General features: G+C 35.2%; 1 protein-coding gene and 1 pseudogene across 3 annotated transcripts in view; both read right to left on the bottom strand.

The window, feature by feature from the left end:
* Positions 1 to 26019, bottom strand: part of Galnt13 (polypeptide N-acetylgalactosaminyltransferase 13) — a 611901-nt gene that overhangs the window by 555866 nt on the left and 30016 nt on the right. The window contains exons 1-2 of one of the 3 annotated variants that reach the window (XM_040745358.1): positions 20606 to 20712; positions 19214 to 19284 (exon numbers count right to left, since the gene is read on the bottom strand). The exons of 1 other annotated variant lie outside the window; for it this stretch is intronic. The gene's annotated coding sequence lies outside the window, so the exon portion shown is untranslated. Of the gene's footprint in view, positions 1 to 19213; positions 19285 to 20605; positions 20713 to 26019 lie in introns of those variants that run through there. One more of the 3 variants, XM_005068971.4, reaches the window with a different exon arrangement.
* Positions 16986 to 23412, bottom strand: LOC101841260 (annotated as a pseudogene).

The following is a 26019-nucleotide window of genomic DNA, read 5'->3' as shown; positions in this document are numbered from 1 at the left end:
TCTTGAAATTTTCCTGATGAAACTATTAATCATATATTAAGTGCTGAAAAGACAGACAATTAGAGGAAGAACTAAATAAGGAAATAAGGATCTAAATAATTGGAATATTGAATAATTAGTCTCCAATTAATTAACAGCAAAATAGAAGTACTATACCCCAAAGAGTCAAAACATGTATTCTTATTAGCAAAGTAACTTTGTTATATAGCATCTCTAAAACAATAACTGATCATTCTATACAGTGAAGTATGAAACAGCACATAATCTAATATTATAAAACACAGAAAGGCTGTAAGATAAATTCGCTAAAATGCATGAAGAAAAAAACATTCCTCATGTATTTACAAGAGATTTGAGTGAAACGGGGGATACCATTACGTGTTTAAGTACATAGGCAGGCAATCCACAAGCATAGCAATTTTTTCTATCAACAATATCATTTAATCAAAAATTGTGCTAAGAACTACATAGTGAAATAAAGTTTTGTTTTAAACAAAATTCTGGTTTAGGGGGATTCAGAGTGTCTTAGTTACTTTGAAGGAGTAAATGTAAACCAATTAGAAAATATTTTTTAAAGAAACAGGTTTATTAAAAGTAAATAGGATTTTTGACCTACTTTATTTATTAAAAATTACATGCATTGAATTAGCAATTTACCTATTGGAAACCCTTTCAAAAATTCCATCTTAGATAAAATGCCTTAATTTCAAGATATTTTAACTATACTGTTTGTTAAAAGCAAATAAGCTCATATAGATATAGCTAATTGATAGTATGCTACATAGCTATGAGAAATATATGAGACAGGTGTTTTTGGTGTACTCCTTTAATCCCAGCACTTGGGAGGCAGAGACAGGCAGATCTCTGGGAGTTTCAAGCCAGTCTAGTCTATGGAGCAAGTGCCAGGATAGGCTCCAAATCTATACAGAGAAACCCTGTCTCAAAAACAAAAAACAATAAAAGAATAAATGTATGTAAATTTTTGTATCATAAGAAATGCTACATTACAATATAAATTAGTCAAGATATCCCCATTTATTCCTTAGGAATGTACCTGTTTCAAATACATTCACATAGAAGTATTGGGAAAGTAGATGAGGCTGTCAGAGTGTTCTTGGACTACTTTTGTTATTATTGTTTTATCAACATATAATTCAGAAGTGATTTATTTCCTGATGATAGAGAAAATATACATCTTATTACAAATTAAATTAGAAAACCAAAAAATGGTTTATTAACGAAACTTAGTGTTCAATGTTGTATGGTATTTATGTTTGTGCGTATGTGAATATATGGACAGAGTTAGGATGAAATCAGCAATGGTGTTAGACAAACAGGCTCAAAATAATGGCGTCACAAGGAGAGTGAGAAAGTCAAGAAAAGCAGACTGTTGCACTAACTAAACAAGGCCTACTTCAAACAGTCTGTTTCCAAATTTATTTATATTATTGTGAAATCTATATGACTCTGAAAATATAATACTATTAAAACCTTAATTTCATTTGAAAAAATTCCTAGCTTTCCAAACCTACATTTTCCTACATGATTATTATTATTACCATTGTTGTTGTTGTAAATACAACCTTTGCTGAAATCAATGGCCCTCTTAAATTCATCAAGAAGAATAATCAAAGTGATGGTGCTAGCCAGTTTTGTCAACCTGATACAAGCTGGAGTTATACTGGAAGAGGCAGCCTCAATTGGGAAAGTGCACTTACTAGATTGTCCTGTGGGCAAATAAATGGTACATTTTCTTGATTGGTATTTAATACGGAAATGTCCAGCTCAGTTGTACATGGTACCACCCCTAAGTTGCTGGCCTTAGGTGTTATAAAAACAGAGTCTGAACGAACCAGGAAGAGCAAGCATGCCAGTAAGCAATATTCACCCATTGCCTTTGCAAAACCTCCTGCTTCCATTTTCCTGCCAGGCCTGTGTTCCTGCCCTGACTTCCCTAGACGGTTGACCATAAGATATGATATGAAATAAACATTTTATTTTTCAAGTTGCTTTTAGTCATATGATCATAGAAAATTAGGAATGGTACTCAGTTCTAAGTAGTCACATTATTGGAAGTTTAAATAATAATCAATTCCAACTAAGGTTTCAGAAATAGATAACAGGAGTAAAAGCCATTATCCACTCATATGTGGAAGACATGCATACCAGGACTACAACATTTTTCCTTCACAAAGTTGAGGCATGACAATGGAGGCAACTGAAAGCTACAGTGAATGTTAGTATAGAAAAGGGTGATATCCTGAAAATAGTATACTATAGTCATGAAAGAATAACTATAATTGATATGATACTCACAAGAGCCTACATGTTAAAAACAAACAAGGGGGTATTTGGTGTTATTCAAAGAAAAAAATAGATAATTCATATAACCTGTAGTGCATTTATAAATATACAATCTAGAATGTAACTCCATATGACCATACTACTATTTCAATGTAAGAAGTGATGCATCTCTAAATTTCTACCATTAGTATGTCACGACATTTACAAATGAACCTGTATACGACAGATTTTTTTCAGTATTACTCATAAGTGATCTACGCAGAATATGGCTAACTGGGATCAGTCCATTAAGATGTGAAGGAGGAGTGATTATAACTCTATCTTAGTATAACTCAATTGCTAGGCTTCCATTCTAAAAATAGTATCTTTATACTTGATATTGTGGCAGTGAGAAATAATGAGCTAAAAGACGGTTTCTCTCATTGTACTTCATTTTTGAGTCAAGGCCAAAATTCCACAAACAAACAGTCCATAAATCATCTACAAAGGTTTTATAGGGTTTTATAAAGCTCAAACAGCAAAGATATAAAGCTTCAAGATCAATAACATCTGTTTAGCCCATGGAAAAACTGGACTATTTATATGTATGAACAGTTATAATATTTTTTCTTTGATTTTGAAAAGCAAGATAAATGCATTCTAACTACTGATTGGCATCAGAACAAATCAGTAGGTGTGCTTGATTCCAAGGTCTCTTATCTATTAATTTCTGTGAAATGAAAGTGTTCAAACTGAGAAAGAAAATGCTGCTATGATTCCCCTCTTTAAACAAAAAAAGAAGAAAAAGGGCACAATCAGTATAAAATTCTGTAGTTTCCTACATCCATTCAAATGCACTCCTTCAGAACAACAATCAACTCTTTATTTTGCTTTGTGCTTCATATTCCTGGAGGGTGCATACAAAGGTAGCAATCTAAATCAATGAAGCATATTAGCTAGTGCATGAGACTTTTCTGTATGACATTTTAATTCCTGATTATTCTTTTCGTGTTTTAAAATTACATTCTATTTCAGCATATTTAAGATATGTTTTAACCATAAGTCTTATTTTTATTTTCTATGCGTTGGATTTACTTCCCATGTTATTTTTAATTATAAAAATCACCTGTCTTGAATTTTCCATTTCAAGGTAAAGTTTGGTTCTGTGGGATGTAATGATTAGTCATTTCTTTATATATCTCTTGTTTTTATTTTCCCATCTTTCCTACACCCCCTTCCATGTAGAAACACCAATCCCAATATTAGAGTCCAATATACACACATAGTATTGTACTAAAAATATTTATCTTATAAAAGACCATAAGATGTATACCAAGTTCTTTCTTCAAGGACACAGAAAATGAGATAAAAATCAATAGTATCTTAAAATGATAACACTTAGAGTCATATGGAAAGACTGAGACCCCAGAAAGGCTAAGTGACAGTTGAATGTTGTCAAAGAACAATAATATCTAATAACAGTAAATGCACTATTTGTCTTTTTAAAAACATCAGCATGTATATAAAATTGCTATAAGTACTAGACAGACACAAGTCCATTAGAGTTTATAATAGCAGTTCTAGGCAAAAATGAAAGACTTACTCAAAATTAAAGTCTAAACTCAACACCATTTATAGAGAATAGTATTCTATATTTTTATTTTATTCCTTTCATATGCTACTGTTGGATTAAAAGTTAAGGTTCTATTAGTCAAACTAGGGACATACACATGTACTGTTAGCCCTCAGTGGGGGTCCCCAGAGATAGGTAAGTATACAGTTTATATTCAAGGGCAAGTTAACATAAGGGAGTAGGTAACCCAATATTAACTAAATCCATGGAAAAGCACAAAATATGCTTAGTGAGAGTGTGAAAAAGAAAAAAATCTTATAGAATAGCGAACTGTAAGGAATAGATGCTCAAGAATGAAACAAGGCAAGAAGTATCAGGAGAAGAATAATATATGTGTAGTGTATGTAGTCCAAGGCAGTATGTTTCTAAATAAGAGGTATAAAATTTTACTAAATCAAGAACAAATTATTTTTACATGAAGTATTAAGACTAATTTTGCTGACCTTAGAGCAGCTTCAGAGAAGCACACAAAGAAAGACTTGACACATTACATGTGAAAGGTGATATATTCACAGTGTTTAAGCATTTTGTTATTAACAGGGACAAGAATTAAATATGGCTAAAACAAGACCGGGAAAGAGAGAGAATCATACACACGTGTATGTTATTTTGAGGGAGAAGTATTTTTCTTTGTTTAATGTCACAGGCAAAAAAATAATCAAGAACAGATAAGCAATTTAAATAGACCTATAACCCCTATAGAAATAGAAGCAGTCATCAAAAGTCTCCCAACCAAAAAAAGTCCAGGTCCAGATGGCCTCAGTGCAGAATTCTACCAGAAATTGAAAGATCAGCTTATACCAATTCTTCTCAAAGTATTCCACACAATAGAAGCAGAAGGGTCTTTGCCAAACTCTTTCTACGAGGCTTCAATAACCTTGATCCCCAAGCCACACAAAGATACAACTAAGAAAGAGAACTTCAGACCAATATCCCTCATGAACATTAATGCAAAAATACTCAATAAAATACTGGCAAATCAGATCCAAGAACACATCAAAACAATCATTCACCACGATCAAGTAGGTTTCATCCCAGGGATGCAGGGATGGTTCGACATATGAAAATCCATCAACGTAATTCACCATATAAACAAGCTGAAAAACAAAAATCACATATCATCTCACTAGATGCTGAAAAAGCCTTTGACAAAATCCAACACCCCTTCATGATAAAGGACTTGGAGAGATGTGGGATAACAGGGACATACTTAAACATAATAAAAGCTATATACAGTAAACCAACAGCCAACATCAAACTAAATGGACAGAAACTCAATGCAATTCGTCTAAAAATCAGGAACAAAACAAGGCTGTCCACTCTCTTCATACATTTTCAACATGGTAATTGAAGTTCTACCTATTGCCATACGACAACAAAGGGGGATCAAGGGGATACAAATTGGGAAGAAAGAGGTCAAACTTTCACTGTTTGCAGATGATATGATAGTTTATATAAATGACCCAAAGAACTCTACCAGGGAACTCTTACAGCTGATTAACTCCTTCACCAAAGTGGCAGGCTACAAGAAAATCAGTAGCCCTACTACATACAGATGATAAAAGGGCTGAAAAAGAAATCAGAGAAACGTCACCATTTACAATTGCCACAAACAACATAAAATACCTTGGGATAACGCTAACCAAACAAGTGAAAGACCTGTATCATAAGAACTTTGAATCTTTAAAAAAAGAAATTAAAGAAGCCCTCAGAAAATGGAAAGATCTCCCATGCTCTTGGATAGGTAGGATCAATGTAGTAAAAATGGCAATCCTGCCAAAAGCAATCTACAGATTCAATGCAATCCCCATTAAAATCCCAGCACAATTCTTCACAGACCTTGAAAGAACAATAATCAATTTTGTATGGAAAAACAAAAGACCCAGGATAGCCAAAACAACCCTGTTCAACAAGGCAACGTCCGGAGGCATCACCATCCCTGACCTCAAGCTCTATTATAGAGCTATAGTCCTGAAAACAGCTTGGTATTGGCACAAAAATAGACAGGTAGACCAATGGAATCGAGTTGAAAACCCGGATATTAACCCACACACGTACGAACATCTGATCTTTGACAAAGAAGCTAAAAATATAAAATGGAATAAAGAAAGCATCTTCAACAAATGGTGCTGGCATAACTGGAGGCTGGCATGTAGAAGAATGCGGATCGATCCATGTTTATCGCCATGCACAAAACTTAAGTCCAAATGGATCAAAGACCTCAACATAAATCCAGCCACACTGAACCTCTTAGAAGAGAAAGTGGATGGTACCCTTGAACGAATTGGTACAGGAGACAGCTTCCTGAACACAACACCACTCGCACAGACAGTGAGATCAACAATTAATAAATGGGACCTCCTGAAACTGAGAAGCTTCTGTAAGGCAAAGGACCCAGTCAGCAAGACAAAAAGGCAGCCCACAGAATGGGAAAAAATATTCACTAATCCCACATCTGACAGAGGGTTGATCTCCAAAATTTACAAAGAACTCAAGAAGCAAGTCTCCAAAACATCAAAGGACCCAATTAAAAAGTGGGTTGCAGAACTAAATAGAGAGTTTTCAATAGAGGAGTCTAAAATGGCTGAGTGCCACTTGAGAAAGTGCTCAACATCCTTAGCCATCCAGGAAAAGCAAATCAAAACAACTCTGAGATACCATCTCACTCCTGTCAGAATGGCTAAAATCAAAAACACCAAAGACAATTTATACTGGAGAGGATGTGGTGAAAGTGGGACACTCCTCCATTGCTGGTGGTAGTGCCAAATGGTTCAGCCACTTTGGAAATCAATATGGAGATTCCTCAGAAAAATGGGAATAAACCTATCACAAGACCCAGCAACTCCACTCTTAGGCATATATCCAAAGGATGCCCATTCATACAACAGAGATGTCTGTTCCAATATGTTCATAGCAGCATTATTTGTAATAGCCAGAACTTGGAAGCAACCTGATGTCCCTCAACTGAAGAGTGGATAGAGAAAATGTGGTACATTTACACAATGGAGTACTATTTAGCAGAAAAAAAACAATGGAATCGTGAGATTTTCAGGCAAATGGATGACACTAGAAGAAACCATCCTGAGTAAGGTAACCCAGTCACAAAAAGAGAAACATGGCATGTACTCTCTCATATATGGATTTCAGACATAGATCTGGGGAGTGCCAGCCTACAATCCTATGGCCAGAGTGTCTGGGAAACAGAAACTTCATTTAGTGGCTGATCGAAGAAGAGGCAGACTCCCTCGGTTAAGTATTGAGCTGAACTCAAGAAAGCCAGTAACAGAGAGGGAGGACTGATGACCAAAGGGATTAAGACTGGGCTGGTTTAACCCCCAGAAACAGCTGACCTGACATAGGTTAACTCTTGAATCCCAGGCATCAGCCTGGGAATCCAGCATGGGACTGATCAAGACCCCCTGAATGTGGGTGTCAGTGAGGAGGCCTAGGTAATCTATTGAGCCTTGGGCAGAAGATCAGTACCCATCCCAAGTATACACACGGATTTGGACTCCCACCAAACAATGTGAGGTGCACTCTCACCCTGAACTCTTGGGGAAGGGTCTAGGCCCTGCCCTATATGAAATGACAGACTATGGACACCCCCATGGAGGGCCTCACCCTCCCTGAGGAATGAGGGGATAATGGGGGGGGTTGGAGGGAGGGCATGGTTGGAGGGGAGGGAAAGGGAGAGAGACCTGGAACTGACTTGTGAAGCAACGTTGTTTCTTATCTAAATTTAAACTGAAAAATAAAAAATAAATAAATAAAAAGAAATTTAAAAAAATGTCACAGGCAAAATCAGAAAAAATGAATAAGGTTAAATATATGAAAGTATTTGTTTAAGTTAGGGCTCCGCAAACATGTACTGAAGTACAATCCCAAGAAGGAGTGAAGATATTGGTCCATGAAGGCGGAAGAATCTCTAAAGAGGAAAGGCAAAGTTTCCTTGATCTATGCACTAACAAAAAACTCACATCTTCCAACATCACAGGTGCTATTCTCTCTGTGTATCATGTGTCACAAAGAGTCAGAGATGAAATATTTGAGATCAAACGGTGTGGAAAGGAAGAGATGGTTCTGTGATGGTTTCTTCTCAGAGTAAATGTTCTCCTCATAAACTCATACTCTGCCTGGCAGGCCTCATCTTCCTCAAAGCTCATCATTCAAAACAAGGAAACGGTTCCTTCTCTGCCCCTTCGTTTATTCCAACCCCATTTACACATATTTTAATTTGTATTTGCAATGTGCAGTCTAAGTATATCACTTTAGATAGCAGTTCATTTAAAATATGACTATATTAAGTGCAAAATGGACTCAGTTGCAGATGACTTGCTGAACATGTGTGAGACCCTGAATTTGATCCCCAGAACAGCAAACAAACACACACCAATCCAACATTGCATCATATGATTAAGATCTCAATGAACTCTTAGTGACTACATTCTAAATATAACAATCATATTTCTCTACTAAAAATAACTGCTAAACACTTGTATACATATGTATAAAAACATGAAAAATAGCATAGCATAGGGAATAAAACCCCTGGTGAGTTTCATCAGAGGTATAGGGTGCATATTACTGGAAAGAAAAAATTGGGGTCCATGACTAACTTGACGAACTATTGAAATATCACTCTTTCTTATCTTTCTGTTTCTCCTTCTTTCCACTTCATTTACAATTGGACCCTTCTTTTACCAAGATAGCTCCAAGTTTGACCCTCTGGCTGCTCAACTAGGTGTATGAGGTGGGTTGCCTGGCAACAGGAGAATAGAATACTCAGCAGCATATTTGGTAACTCTATTTTCTGGCTTGCAGGTGGGATATTTGGATAGAATTTCATGAGGTTTGTTTCATGAGTTCTGTTTTGTTTCAGCAGGAGTGTAATTAAGTTTACTACTTTAAATGTTATTACTGTGTCCACTGTATTTTATCTGTATTGTTTAGACGTTTTGCTCTTTGTCAAAATTATTAAGGCCTCAAGAAAATTTTAAGAGGTTGAAAAATTTTCATTCATGATGCTCATACATTTTGAGAGTTCAGTATTATTTTTGAGAAGATCATTATTATCACATCAAATTTTCAAAATCATTAGCAATCAAAAGGGTTTTGACAAGAAAGAAATGTAAATGGGACTTCGTAACTACTCGTCTCTGTATCTTTAGCTAAACAATAGTAGCAGAAAAATGTAAAAATACTTATACAATAAATGTACATATGACATACATCAATTCAAGAATGTTAAAAGTGATGGCAACACGAAGAAGCATACATGCGCGGCAACAACTACCGACTCATTATATGTTAGTTTTGGAACAAAGATAATATATATTCTTTTATTATAGAACACAGCATCTTCTGAAAGACCAGGAATTTTTGTTGCATTTAATCAGTTTAACAGCATAGACTATCTTGCTACATGGCAAGCAGACTTTTACTAATAACTTGCTATTTATAGAAAAGGAGCCCTAACTATCAGCTCAGGTGAGCAAATTTTAGACAGCAGACAGTAATACAGAAAATGACACACCAATTGTTTCAGCTTCCCTGAATCCCAAGTATAACGCCACACATGTAAACAAAGATTGCATCTGGAAACTACCTTAGTAGTTTCCACTTACTAAGGTAGATACAGAAATCCCCTACTGGTCTGGACATTGGGGTGTGTAGCAGAATCCAACTCACACAATGGCCTGATGGAGGCAATACAAAGAAAATATTAACAAATGCTAAGACAAGCATTAAATCATAGCTCATTGGTAGTTCAGTGTCTTTACATTATCATTTTTAACATTGGTCCAATAATCTTCATCTCAGAATGTGACGACATTTTCTGTCAATTCCCACTGGCTTCTCTAAAGAGCTCAACACTGACCACAACATTTATTTTCAAGCATGTTATCCCTCTTTGTCTATGTCAAGACATTAAAATATTACCCATTTATAATGTGTGACATAATGATTAGAGAATTCAATAACTTCCCCAAAATTAAACACTTTAACAAAGATAGCAACTTTCAGAACAAAAAATGTAAGCCAATTTCTACTGCATAAAATCAAGTTTTCAATTAGAAATATTGTTTTACTTCTAAGCTGGTAAAATACCTCAACAGAGAAAAGTCTTGTAGAAATCAAACTTTGATCTCACTTGCTCATATTAGGATTTTTTACTCAAATAATCCATATAGAGGAAAGTCACAATATTAATGTGTTTAAAAACTGTTATGTAATAGAGGTCAACTCTCCATATGAATGATTCATCAACTGAAGAAAGTGAGTACTAGGATCCTATGATGATATTGACAATTGTTGTAATTAATAGAATAACCTATACACAACTCTATTCATTAGTTTTTACATTATTTTACTTCAAAATTACATATAAAAACTAATTGCAACAATGATTCCAAAGAAGTCACAGTATAGAAAATTATATACCTGAGGCTGGAGAAATGGCCCTGGGGATAAAAACATTGCCTGCTCTTATAGGAGACCCACATTCAAAGCCTAGCACACACATGGTACCTCACAACTAACTTTAACTCCTGTTCCAGAGGATTTGAAGCCTTCTTCTGACTCTTGGTACTAGGCACACATGTGATGCACAGACATACAGAGGGACAAAACATTTATACACATAAAATAAAGTAACTTTTAAAAATATATCTGAGAATAGAAACTAAGGCTGTAAGTCCTATTTAAAGTACAAAGCTCTACCCAAGATTAAAAAGAAATGGTTGTCCTTGTATTCGTTGACATTATACTAACATAAAATGAATAAAATACATATAGAATTTATTAACATTCTGTATGTGATAGACCCACACAAAACATTTCAAGATGATTATGATCAATGTATTTCACAGCTAAGATGATAATACCAATAGTGGATGTTCTGTAGCTAGTAATTTATTGAACACATACCAGAACACAGTGTCATGTAATGAAAGAAAGCATACAGGTATGTCAATATAAAATTGTAAAACTTCTAAATACAAATTAACCATAATGCACAATCTCTACACAGAAAGCTATAAAATATGTTTGATAGGATGGTAATTTTTTTTAAAATGAAGTTTATATGACATTCATTGATTTTATTAGTTTTCTTTCTGTTGATTGGATAAACATGATGACCAAAAAGAACTTGGATGAGGAAAGGGTTTATTTGATTTACACTTCCACTTTACAATCCATCATCATAGGAAGCCACGTTAGGAACTCAAGGTAGAAACCAAAAGCAAGGACTGAGCCAGAAACTATGGAAAATGCTGCTTAATGGTTTTCTTATAACATCCAGGACTATCTTCCTGAGGTGGCACTACCCTCAGTGGCCTTACCCTTTCATATCAATCATTAATCAAGAAAATGCCCTACAAAAAAGCCTACACGGCAACCTGGCAGAGGAAATTTTTCAGTTGTTCCCTTTGCCCAGGTGACTCTTGCTTGTATCAAGTTGACAAAAGCTGACCAGCACAAAGATTAAAAGTCATTATTGTGATTTTGCCAGTTTTAAAATATATGATAATAACTTATTAAATGATTTCCAAATTAGCATCCCAAATTTTTGTTGTTGCTGAGTTTAGCAAGGAAATTCTAAAATTCATATGAAATGAGGCAACATTGATGGACCTCCAAATTAATACACAGGAACAGTCTTTTTCAACAAATATGAAGAATAATTTTAAACTGATCATAGTTATAAAGAGAATTATAAGATGACAATAATGAAGTAGAATAATGAGCCCTCAAGAGACCCTGACATATATAAAATGTATAATAAACATGTAGTTGAAAAGCTGTGGGCCAATGAAAAAAGATTAATATGATCTACAACAACTTGGCCAGGAGTGGTGGACAGAAATTCAGGAGATATAGGCAGGAGGTTAATGAGTTCAAGGATTCTTTGGTCTACATAGAGAGTTACAGGGACTACACAGTAAGATTGTCTCATTAGACGACTTTACAAACAAATTATTTAATAAAACTAAGATGTTCTTTAGAAGATAGGTGTGTGGTAAGGGGGTTGATTGATTTCTAATTTTGAAGAGTCTCTCTAAGTAACCCTACGTGGTATAGAATTCACTTTGTAGGTCAGGCTAATTTGAAATAATCAGAGATCTGTCTGCCTCTGCATTCTGGATTAAAGATGTGGACATCACACCTCGTAAAGATATTTTTTAGAAGGAAAATCTAACTTGACCTCAACTCTTAAGAAACTTCATAATTATAAAGAGGAAATAAAATTAAAATTTGACTATTTTGTCAAAAATACTCCTCAAACAATGGGAAAAGCAAAAGATTGGGATGTGATTCTTGGTGGGGAGCTAGATTAGTATGCATGATGCCTTGGGCCCCTAAAAGAAAGGAAACATGTAAAAAGAGGGGGAAAGGGAACAGAGGCTACAAGATGGGGGTAGAAGGAAGGGGAAAGGAGAAGGAGTAAAGGGAGAGTAAATGAGGGGGAGTAAAGGGGGAGAAGACAAGGAGAGAGGACAGCAGGAGAGAAGGGCAGAGTGCAGAGTAGGGAAGAAGAGCAGAGGAATGCAGGGGAGGGAAGGGGAGGAAGAGGAAAGGAGGAGAGGGAAGAGGAAGGAAAATCAGGAAACGAACAATGAGAAAGCAAGAGGGGAAAAGAAAAGAGGAAAGGAGGGAGAGAGGGAAAGAGGGAAGGAAGCAATGAATGATGACAAAAGATAGGAAAATTGGAGGGAAGAAATTCCACTTCATATACTGCAGTAGTTCTATTCACACAAAGACAATTAACTTTCTGAATGTTATCAATTACAGGTTCAACACAAAGGTAAAGTGAACAATGTTTGGACAATATACAGTGATATCTGTATACAGTTAAAACAGAGGTCATAGCTACATTAATCAATATGGAAATCTGAAGTAAACTCTCACAAGAATGATTAAAATTTTTAAAAAATATTGATTATACTAAGCTTCAGGAAAAGTAAACAATGGGATTTTGCAGCCGCTAATGACAGCTGTGTAATTAGTTAACTTTGCAAAAACAGTCTGGTAGTAACTGCTATAATTGAAGATTTGCATGCAATAGAACAGAGCAATTCTATTCCTAAGTATATGCCCAAAAGAAATACATGAGCATGATCAGCAAAGATTTAAAAAGCAATGCACAACAGGGAAAATCTGGAAATAACTCAGGTTCCATTTACACTGCAATGAATTAGTATTCTGTAGCATTTTTGTTCAATGGAATATGACATAGGCAATAGAAAATAGAAATTAGGGAACCTCACCAAAGATTAATAAAAGTTACAAATACATATTCAGGAAAAAATTCTCACAAAGAAGAATGTATGTGGCATGCATGGCTATTTGTCAGAGGTATTTGAAGTCATACTATATTAAAAATGTGTAGTGTAGAACTTAGGCTGGAATAGCTAACCTGTATCAAAAAGCAAGGAAGTGGTTAATGTTAAAGCCAGAATAATTACACCTATTCTAAAATAATTGAAATGCCATACTCTTTGGGAGGCAGGAAAGTACCCAGAATACAAGGGCTTCTTCTTGATCTTTGTGATGGCTACCTGTGCCTTTTCAAAGAGTAAACAATATTTTGTTCATTTGACACATGCAATGCCACAACAAAAACTTAAATGACAATCATTCTGTGATCAAAATTGATAAATTGAAACTGTTGATGCATGAAATAAAATTTGATGACCACAACAAGAACAACAAATCTACTGCATTAAGAAGACAGCTTCCTACTACAGCAGCCTGTTCAAGGTGAAGAATCTGAACAACAGAGAGCTGAATAAACTCCAAAGCCACACATGCCAGAAGCTACCATACATTAAGTCAGTTCAGAACCTGAGCCCATTCCTCAACAGTGTGATGTCCTCCTTTAGTCCCTAAAGCTGAGGCACTAGTTCTCCTTGTGAAAATTATTGGTCAGCATGATAGGTAAACCAAGTCTGAAATATTGGTCTTTCATGGACTGAGGTATTAAATCTTTAATGTAACACTCCAGCCTTGTTTCATTTGAAGCTCTGCTAGGGAAGGATGATAAATCACACTAAGTTGACATATTTACTATTCTAATTTATAATGGAGTAATATCATAAATTACACTGTTTCTGTTGCTAGCATACAAGTTAATGTATACAAGAGACTCATCACTCACATAAGGGATCTTTCTCCGTAAAGGTCAGAAGATTTTCCTCCCTACCCAAGGACTGCTTAAAGAGTGGATGAAGTCTGGAAAATAGGCATCAGATTATTGGAAACTTGCTTTCCAGCCCAGCCATCATGGGAAGCATCAATTATTTCTAGAACACTAGCAGTAAAGCCAACTACAGGCTCAGGCTCTTCACTCAAGGGGCTCTGAAGTTGACTGTGCTATTTTCATACTTGAGAACCCAGACAAGTTGTTTAACTAATACTTGTCTCAGTATCTTTGTGCAGAATAGAAAGAGAGGGAGGCAGTAATTAACATAAGCCATGGTACTCAGTAAATCCCAACTCATCTCCAAATCTATTTCCTTCTGCATCTCAGCTAGTACTCATCCCTCTCCATTCCCATTGGAATGACCACAAACCCTGCCATCATCTTTTAATTCTTATAAGGTTGTAGTAACTGATAATTGATTCCCTTGCCTATCAGTCTTTCCATAGCAATCCATTCTGAATTAAATGTCAGTATTTAATTTAAAGTTAGAGAAAATTGTGTTCACCAGATTAACACTCAGAAAATATTCTCCCCCCTCTCCTCTTAATTGACTATCACTTCAGTTTTAATGTCTCGTATGAGTACCAGTAGTTTCTAAGTGTGACTCAAGCCTGGGTTCCAAATGTACCTATGCTTTGCTTTACTTGACAAACTCACTCTGTTAATTACCTAACTTGTCCTGACTTGACCATGGCAATGACCACTTCACTTGTGACATTTTCTAGGCCATTCCTTTGACTATCCTGATACCATTTTCCACATATAGATCAAATGCAAATAACAAAAATTCAGCATTATATCTGCTTCTTCAGACCTCTTCTTGCTTTATTTTTCATACTTAAAACTTCAGAATTTCTTCATTACTTAACATGGATTTTTTAAATTATTTTTTTATTTAGGTTAGAAACAATCTTGTTTCACATGTCAATCCCAGCTCCCTCTCCCTCCCTCCTCCCCCACCTTCCCCACCAGGAACCCAGTTCCCAACCCAATCTCCACTCTGATCCCCAAGGAGGATGGGGCACTTGATGGTGGATCTCCATTAACTATCATTTCATCCAGGCTAGGCATAGGCCCTCCTTCAAGAATCCTGGCTGAGAGAGCCTCCCATATTGTGGCATGGGAACTCAAAGTCTATTTGTGCATTTCAATTTTAACATGGATTTTTAATTTGATTGGTTTATACAATTGTCTTGGTATAACCAGTATTGAGCATGAACTGCTTCTACAATCTGACAATCAAATTTACTTGAGAATGATTCTCCTTTCTCCCTCCTACTTGTACCACTGTTTACTGAATCGCTTAAGAATATCTCATAATTATTAAGTGAATTAAATAAAATAGTCACTAAGCAAAATCCATAGATTTTCTTTCCAGAGACCAAATCAGGAAAATATAGTAGAAGACTCCATAAGTCTTTCAATCTCAAACCGACAGCACAGAGAGAGTAGATCCTCTGCCCAAGGACCTGGAGAGATGAGTCAGCTTTTAAGAGCATGAGGTGTCCTCCAGAGGACCTAGTTCAATTCCCAGGCCCCAAATGGCAGCCCACAACCATCTGTAACTTCAATTCTAGGAAATCTGCTACTCAGTTCCTAATTAGACAGGCAGAAGGCATGCATAGGGCACAACCAAAACACCCATAAACAAAAACATAATAAAATGATAATTTAAATGTTTAAATGTTGGTACGTTTAGGCAAAGGAACATTTAAAAATAAAAGGAAAGTAGACTCTAATCTTTTCCACACTAACGCATTTTATAGTAAACCCAGTAAGCACTGCTGATTTTTGTTTCAAGAACTGAAGTGTAAAATAATTGGAACCAATAACAGCTAAATTTGATCTGCCAAAGAGGAAGTGTCAGTATGGTCATTCAGTCTTAAGATGGCACTGAGAACATCACACAACTGAAGGTGATGAAAAGTGAGGAAGATGAGTCAAATGAAAAGCCTTATTCTAGAATTCTCTGTGTGACATGAAGAGGAAAATGGACTGCAAGCAAAAGGTGTGGTCAGTCATTTCAGCTTTTAATAGTGGTCTAGAAATGTGAGGTTTGGCCTCTGGCCTTAGAAAATGAGCTTTTTATGTGCAAAGTTTTCTTTAATGAAAGAATCTATTTTTCAAGGGGATTAACATGAGATTGCTACATAGCCCTATCAGCATTTAATATTTGGCAACTGCTATTTCTTTTAGTTGAAATGAAGTCATATGATGTGCATTACTAAAGACATATTTTATATTTTGAGGTTTTGGAATGGTGTTTTTTCATACAAAGAAAATAACTTAAGATCAATCAGAAAATCTGAGCATTTAACATTTAGGCTAACAGCATTAGAAGTATGGAAATCTGGAGCTTAATTCCCACAAAGAAAGAGCCAAACATTCCATTGTACATTTTCCTAGTATGAAAATAAATATAGCAGATCAGAATCATGATGTTATTCAGATTAACTTTATTGTTGAATGTGAAATATACACAGTAGACTCAATGAATGTTCTCTTTCCCATAACCCTGCTATTTCCATAAATTTGTTACTAACCCCACTAGATGACTATTCCCCCAAAATATTGATGGTCTGAAATTTCAACTATTTCTTTTTATTATGAATTCTCTGTCTTCCTTAAGATAAGAATTATAGCTCCATTGGTACATCCAAATTGTCATTTTTTAGTCACCAAAAAAGCTCATGAACAAATTTTCAACTTGGGTCTTCAGTAACCACACAAGTTTAAACATACACACACACACACACACACACACACACACACACAAACATTTATTTATATATATATATTCAGAGTACATGCAGATTGATTATCTGTTTTATTTTCTAACAAAAGGTATAATGAACATTTTGCTGCTTATAAAAATCACTGAAATTTGGTTTATTTTTATCATTTCAATGAAAAGTGGTCATTGAATACCCATATCATACACTTATATGACACAATTATCAATTATGATGTCTAATTAACAAAAATACTTGAATGTTCAAAGTAATTGAATTACAAAGGAATAACTACTAACACTTATTCAACCTATAAGTATCTACAGTATATATTAGTTCAACATGAATGAGACGAGACAGTTATTACTCTTTTCTTTTTTGGCTTGGTCAATAAGTTTACTATCTTTTTGAAAAAAAATCTTCATAGAAAATTGCTTTAGCTCTCAGCAGCCCGTTCTTGAGCTCTGAGGAAGCTTGCCTTCTTTTGAGCAACCTGATCTTTCTTCTGGGCCACAGACATTGTGGGACGGTCCCACCTCTTCACCCCTCTCTTGGGCTTCTTCTTGTAGACTGGTTCTCTCGCATACCAGCATGAGCTTCCTTATACATCTCCTCTATCATGTCTGGGGTGACATTGTTCTTTATGTACTGGGAGAACTGTTTCTTATTGGCATCTTCATCTTCCTCCATTAGGTAACACATGTAGTCTGCTTCCAATGCACTTCTGCATTGAACCCCTTGCTTTCAGAATCATAACCAGGGGATCGTTTGTTATTATGAAGAATAGACAAGCCTCCATCCACAGCGCCCTTCAAGGCCCCCAAAATCTTTATTGTCAGTTGTAATTCAGGAAAGACCTGCATCAAAATAGCAAGTGAAGGCTCCAGGTTGACCATCAATGCTCTCCACATTGTATTCATCTCCAATCATGTCCACTTGGCCTTCATAGATCTTGTCCATACCAAACACAGACCCCTATTAGTACTCTTTTTTTGGGGGGGGTTACGAGACAGGGTTTCTCTGTATTGTTTCGGAGGCTATCGGTCCAGCCCGGCCTCGAACTCACAGAGATCCCCCTGCCTCTGCCTCCCGAGTGCTGGGATTAAAGGCGTGCGCCACCACCGCCCGGCCCCAATTAGTACTCTTATGCCCATTCTAAAATGACATTATGGAATTTGTTCATTGTCTAACTGCTAGTAAGTGAGAAGTTCAGGATTGCCAGGTGTTTGGAATCCACAGTCTGCATTTTTAAGTACCTATTCATTATCGACAGGGCTATATTAGGAGAAAATGCATAAATATCAGTGCTGTCACCATTGTATTCATATTATTTTAATTGTGAAGCCTATACAAAAGCTGTCCCCCGAGTAAGTTTCATTAACCTAACAAGGCAGTTAGGTGCAATTGTCCTTGCAATCTCTGCCATACAAAACAACATTAAATTGTGGTGAGTGGTTTGTAATATTTATTTTGTTTATTGAACCTTACTCATATTAAGCAAGAGCTCTACATCTGGCCTATATCCCCAACATGATTTTTGAGGAGTTTGATTGTTTGTTTTAATGAATGAAGACATAAGAACTTCAGCAATCTGATTTTTATTTTATCAAATAAAAATTCAACATCCTTTCATGAATTTACACTTTATTTACTTCCTAATAATGGAAAACTGTCTAATTAGGGAATGAGGTATCACTTAAATAAAAGAATCCAATGACATGTTAAAAAATCAACAATGTGAACAACAAACAATTGTAAAAGTCCTTTTCAACACTCAGATGATAATGTTTGCACAAAACCAAAATTCCAAAGAAGCAATAAGAACATAATGAAACCTAGACTTCCCACTTTGAAGAAATATTGAGCAAATCATGAAAGCTCTGAGGCTCCCAGTTTTCTCATTTAAACATAGAGTAATAATAAGAACGTAAAATGTTAGGGAAGAAATAAATGTATTGTTTACATATAAAGCACCTAATGTGAAAAAACTCAATATATATATATATATATATATATATATATATCAATCTGATGTACTTTTAAAAAACTTCTCATCAGCAGCTGGCTAATATCACTAAACCTTCATTATTTTTGTCAGTTAAGATGTGACTAAACTCTCACTGAGGGAATAAATAAGAATGTTCTATGAGAATAGCTATACCAACAGTAAAATCAGTAATTACAAAACTGGAAAATACACAACTTAAATAGAACTTACAAACACCTCATTTCCTAGCTTTATACACATTTTCTTTCTGTAATTGTGAGTGTCAAAAACTGTAAAAATGAATGTGTTCTTTTGTGATTGTCTGTCAAAAACATTCAGCATGACTGTGAAAAACAAAATTACAGATCACTTACAGTGTATGGTGCTTGGCTATTTCAAAATGATTTGAAAACATTCATCTTCAAAGTACTCCTACAAAATGCATCTGTGAAGGATAAAAATCCAAATGTAAGAAATTTGACAATGTCACAGAGAAAATGAGGAAGGTCTACAAACAGGCACTATATACATTCCTATTATAAACAAAATTATTGCAAAATACACGCTATAGAGCCACAAAATACAAAGGCTGGTGAACAGAAAATTTTTTCATATACATGTGATTATTTTAAAATGTTGTCAAGGATACTCATAAGAGACAAGAATATAGCATTCAAACTCCAGAATAACCTCTAAATGCAGTTTATACAAAATACTGATAAAACTCACATCAAAGCAACTCAGAACTACAGTATGCTTAAGAGTAAACTTAGGTAGAGATTTAAGGTGACTAACCAAATCACACATAACTTTTAACTTTTAAAAAAATTCTTAAATGCACCTTTGTCTAAACATAAAGATTACTGAGTTAGAAGATAATTCTGCTGGAATTATCCAGAATTTTTCACCAACTCACTTTGTAATTGCATTTCAGTTCTAATTGAAAGTCATGTACTGAGAAAAGCACTGTTTTTACACCTCACAAAACACAGTCACAGATGGCTTCTGCTTTCTGCAATGTCAACCTGAATTGAAGAAAGTGATTTAATCAGGCTTTATTAATTAATTTGTTTTGAAGGATTTGTATTAAAAGGGCATATTAACTTTGAAGTCAAAAGTATTTCTATTTAAGTGACTTTGATGCTACTAAGTGTGCTTTTTATTGAAGAGAGTTATTCAAAAAGAAACAAACCACCAACTAATGAAAATTGCATTAAGCCCTTTAAAGTACATATTATTTCAGAAAGACCAGGCACATTGTAGTTACAAATCCTATGAGCAGCAAGCTTCTTCAGAGTAATGCTAGTTTCAAAGACCAGTGTAATTTGTGACATTTAGGACAAGTGTAATAAGCTGAGGCCTCATTTATCTTCCTAGAGCATACCAAAAAGATCAGGATGGGATTCGTCTCTACCTGGGCCACTAGTAGATGATTTTACTTGACTTAACACATAGTTTCTGACAGAGAGGAAAGAACAAGATAAAGTTATCAAGACGATGCTAACTAAAAAGGGAAAACCTAGAAAGAGCCAACAAACTAGGTATTTCTATGAATTTCACTTTTCTGAGTTCCTAGAACTTAGAATAGATAAATTTCTCTTCCAATATAATTTCAATAAAATAATTAAGCTACAATAATAAGCATATTGTTATATTCATGTGCCTATTAAGTAAATGCATGTTACAGGACACTGAGATGAGCACAAATCATCTGGCTTCTCAATTGGACAGGGTTAGTAGGAGGTGGTCACTGCTTCACAACTAACCTTATAACTGAAGTTTCATCTCTCAGTGCCAGCTAAGAGGTAGGTATGCACTACCAGGAATCCTTGGACCATGTGAAGCTGACGACATTTATGAATGGAACCCTACACAAAGTCATAAATGTACTTAATTATTATGAGATTTCATGTGTATTTATTTCATTCTCCAGCAAAAACTTTGCAGATAAACACATTAAAACTCTTCGAGTGTGAGCATTATAGATTACCTATTTTCATAATATAAAATGTTGGACATGTCTGTGATAAGTTATAAACTGGGAGCATAATCAAATTTGAGTGATGATATTACACATACAATTATAACACCAATCATTAAAGTTTGTATGGAGCCACACATACACATATACAAAATAAAAAGATAATAAAAAGAATAAAACCAGATAGTTAAAGGAACAAAGCCAGTGGTGCCTTGCTATGGGACTTCAAATATACCACAAAGCTGTAGCAATCAAACAGCATGGTGTTGGCTTAAAAGGAAACACGGAGTGCCTAGAAGTAAACAAATCCTTTCGTTAACAGCCAACTGATTTCCAACAGCAAAAGGACAAATTAGGGAAAGCACAGTTTGTCTAATAAGCAGTAGTGAGAAATTGGATATCATGCACAAAACAAGGAAACTAGACTCCCATCTCCATGTTATAATAGACAGCTTAAAACTGATCACAAACATAAGAATAAAACCAGAAAAGCACAAATGCACTGAGAGAAAGGTTAAAAAAATATGTGTCAACACATTGGAAAGAACAAGTATTTCCTAAACAAGACCACAAAGGTGCAGACAATAAGCAAATAAGATGGCACTCCACTTAAAGCCCTCTGCAGAGCAAAGGAAAATCATATGGAGGAGTCCAATAAAATATCTGCAAAACACATATTAGGTGAGAAGCTGATATTAAGAATATGCAAGGAACTTCAAAAAACTCAAAGAAACTAATGACCCAATTTAAAAATTGACAATAGTCTTAAAAACACATTTACCAAAAGTCATAGAAACACAGAATTTAAAAAAGCATTCATTATCACTGGTCATCAGAAAATTGCATATCACAATGATGAGATATTATCTCACTGTGGCAAGTATGTCTGTCATCAAAGAGACTGAGGAAAGAAAGAGCAGGAAACAAAAAAGAGAAAGATAGTCCTCATACAGGGATGGCAATTAGTATATTCATTATAGAAGACAAAAAATTCAAAACACAGCCACCACATCATCCAACAATCATACTCCTGCAAAAATACTATCAGTCTGTTGAAACCCTCCATGTTCACTGGAAGGCTATTCACGTATTCACCAAATGGGAAAGAAAAAATAGCAATTATCAACTGAGCTGATAAATAAAATGGTAAACAAGCCATAAAATATTAAATCTATGATTTTCAATATTTAAACACGAGATCATTGTTGTAAGTGAAATGAGTCAGGCATAGAAAGGCAAAAATAATACTTTTTACTAATCTAGGGATTCAGAATATTAATCTTACGGAAGATGGTGGTAAATCAGTGATGACAAGTAGTTATGGAGTGTAGGGGAAAAAAGAAAATGGGGAGACCTTGTTTAAATAGGCACTAAGCTGGGGAGCTAAGGATGCGATGACTATGAATAATAATGCAGTGTAATATATCGATTCATGTAACTTTAAAAAGCTAGAATAAATATAAATGTTTCACTTTGATAACATAAATGTTTGTTTGATATTAAGAAGTTTATCCTGATTTTAATATTACATTATAATACACATGTTAATGCATCTCAATGCATTACACTGTTTGCTGTAAGCTGAAAGATGGCTAACATATTTTTGTTTGTTTGCTTGTTTCATATATTTTTAAATGGCAAATTGTTGTGTTGTTTTAAATGAAAATTGCTCCCATAAGATCATAAATTTGAATGTCTAGTCCATTGTTAGTTAACTGTTTAGGAATGATTATTGTTGTGGTCTTGTAGGAGATGTGTCTCTTAGGGTGGGCTTTGTGGTTCATAAAGCCCAGACCAGTTCCCCCCACACCACCCCCGAAGATAAGAGTGATAAGGGTGTAGTTTTCAGCTACTTCTTCAGTATCCCACCTGGCTGCCACCATGCTCCCAGCCATGATGATAATGGACTAATCCTCTGAAGCTAAGCAAGCCTCCAAACATGCTCTCTTTTAGAAGAGGTGCCTTAGTCATAAAGTATCTTCACAGCTATAGAACACTGACTAAAACAATATTTTTAAATGAAGACTTCTTATAAGATCCTGCACAAGTAATATAAGAATAAAGAATGGTAAGACGGCTCAGAGAACTTACAAAATAGTTCTGTTTCTTCTCATATGTAATACATTTTCTGTACTCTTACTCTGCAAACTCTCCTGGAATGCTTTGGCCATGGTCTAAGTCTTCCTTTCTCACCAGTTCCCATTAGCCCTTTGTGCTGTAAGGATGAAGCTTCTGTCTTCCTTTACATGCATATGCTTCCTTCGTTCACTGAAACAACTCCTTAGAATACTGTTGTCTGCTACACCCCCCAAACTAGGTGCTCTGGATTCATTGTCTTAATCTATATACACATTTTAATTATTTGGATTTGAAGTACCATTCCTTTAAATACATATTTGATATTTTTTAAACCAGTCACTTTTTAATGTATTATTTCCGGTCGGGGTATGTGCACACACGCCTTGACAGGAGCTGATCCTCCCCTTTCATTAGCCTTCTTGTCCCTGACATATGTTAGCCTAGAGAATTGAATTCAGATCATCAGACTTGGCAGCATGCACTTTACTACCCCAGCTATCTCACCTGACTCATCTCTGACAGTGTTTAAAGCTAAGGGAGAAACGTACAAGCACAAATTGTCAGTACATCAAAGGAACTAATGATCTCAAACAATAATTTCTCATTGAGAGATACTTCCTATTCATCATATAACATACAATTATAAATGAAAAATTTCAATTTAATTTTAAATTTAAAAACTTAAGCAGGAGAATGTTGAACACTAATGAGCTTTCTAACAATTTTGACTAATCCAGGGCATATTGCAAGATTTTTTTAAAAATTCAACAGTTTTTGAGAATTTTTGATATGTAAAGGCCTGAAACCACATGATGGGGGATATCCTTCTGTATATACATTTCTCTTACTGGTTTATGAATAAAACACTCTCTGGCCAATGAAGCATGAAGATAGGTGGGACTAGGACCTATCTCTGGGAAAGGTAGGCAGAGATAGCCTGCCAAAGAGGGTTACCATGTAAGGACTGGGAAGAAAGGACACACCAAGTGTTCTCCAGTAAGATAAGACCATGTGGAAATATATAGATTAATACAAATGGGTTAATATTCAAGACAGAGCTGGCCAATAAGAAGCCCAAGATACTAGCCAATAGATTAATAATTAATACAGTGTTTGTGTGTTTATTTGGAGCTAAGGTGGTTGCAGGACCTGGCAGTACAAAAGAAGCACCTTCAGCAACAACTCCCAGATACACAATCCCTAGATAGTTTCTTAGAACTATGATGGTTTGAGTTTACTCTTTACTAGTGAAATTTCTGTCACTTTGAGCATCTTTTCACATCATTTTCTAGATTCAAAAAAACAGACATGGAATTTAAGGTGACAATTTTTCTGTTTGAAAAATGAGTAATTTATAAAGATATGAGTGTATCTACATGATACTGACATGAGTTTCAACAGTATACCACAGGATGAAGCCATAACTCCTAGGAAATGAAAGAAAATAATATTAGAAAGATTAGAATAAAATAGAAGAGCCTAAGTCTAAAATAAACCCAGTAAACTCTACCTTTGAGCTGAATGACCCCCTATGAAAACAGCAATAAGAAGAAGGTAGAAAAACCAGCATTATACAAACACTATGTAAAGTAGCTATGAAGAAAATACCAATGTGTCAGCACTAGTGGCTAAAAGCATGATTGAGAACAATACATCTCAAAAGTCTGGAAGCATCTCTCCACAAATTAGCTATTAATTGTACAGGAGAAGGTTGACTTTCAGTGGAGAAATTTGGCAGAGACTTCCTTACCTAATTGTCAAGGGCAGCCATATCAATAATGGGATAGAAACATCGGATGTACTTAAGAAGTATTCAACATCTCTCTGAATGTGCATGCCAAAAATGCATAAACTGAATTAATCATTAAGAAACACCAAATGTATGCAACTGGAGGGCTTTGTATAAAATCTCTCTCTCAACTTTTGAATCACCAAAGTAATTACAGATGCTGAAAAATTTCCAGATTAAAAATAATTAAAATAAGAATAACAAATGCATCTACAAGCAAAACTATTTACAGTGAGATAAAAAACAAAAAACAAAACAGAACAAAAAAAAGACTATGGAGATGTAAAATCTGTTAAATTTAATAGTTGTACTTTGATTGTATGAAGAAAATTACCTTATTCTTAGGAAACAGACACAAAAACTTTGATGCAGGCAAAAAAGAAAAAGGATGTGTGTCTGTTTACACCAAATCAGAGTATCTCTTACCAAGCAAGTGAAAAACTTGTATGATAAAAAATTTAAGTTACTGAAGAAAAAGTTGAACAAGATATCAGAAGATGGAAGGATTTACAACACTAATGAATCAGTAGGATTGACACTGCCAAAACGGCCATATACCAAAGGCAGTGGACAGATTGAATGCAATCCCCAACAAAACTTTGATGGACCTGGAAAGAAAAATTCTCAACTTCATATGAATAAACAACAAAGAAAACCCCAGGATTCTAAAACAATCCTGAACAATAAAAGAATTCTCGTAGTATCACCATCTCTAATTTCAATGTTCTATGAAGTTATAGTAATTAAAAGTGCATGGGATTGCCACAAAAACAGACAAGTTGATCAATGGAATGGAATTGAAGACACAGACATAAATCCACACACCTATAGACACCTGATTTTTTTTATAAATAAGTCAGAAATACACACTGGAAAAAAAGACACCATCTGAAACAAACATGCAGGTCAAACTGGATGGCTTCTTGTGGGAGAATCCAAATAGATCCATACTGATCACCCAGCACAAAACTCAACTCCAAGTGGGCCAAAGATCTCATTGTAAAACCACATAAGTAGCCAGGCAGTGGGGGCGCATGCCTTTAATCCCAGCAATCAGGAAGCAGAGGCAGGATGATCTCTGTGAGTTCAAGATCAGCCTGGTCTACAGATCTACTGCCAGGACAGGCTCCAACGCTACACAGAGAAACCCTGTTTTGAAAAACAAAGAAAGAAAATACATATGCTGAACCCGATAGAAGAAAAAGTGGGAAATGTCCTTGAATTTGTTGGCACAGGGAAAAACTTTATGAACAGAACACCATTAGCACAGACACTAAGATCAACAATTAATTAGTAGGACTTCATGAAAGGCTGAAATGATACTGTCATTT

This window comes from Mesocricetus auratus, unplaced genomic scaffold, assembly GCF_017639785.1.
Source record: "Mesocricetus auratus isolate SY011 unplaced genomic scaffold, BCM_Maur_2.0 Super-Scaffold_100004, whole genome shotgun sequence".
Classification (NCBI taxonomy): domain Eukaryota; kingdom Metazoa; phylum Chordata; class Mammalia; order Rodentia; family Cricetidae; genus Mesocricetus; species Mesocricetus auratus.
Note: the sequence above shows the minus strand (reverse complement) of the source record. Positions and strands in the feature narration are given on the sequence as shown.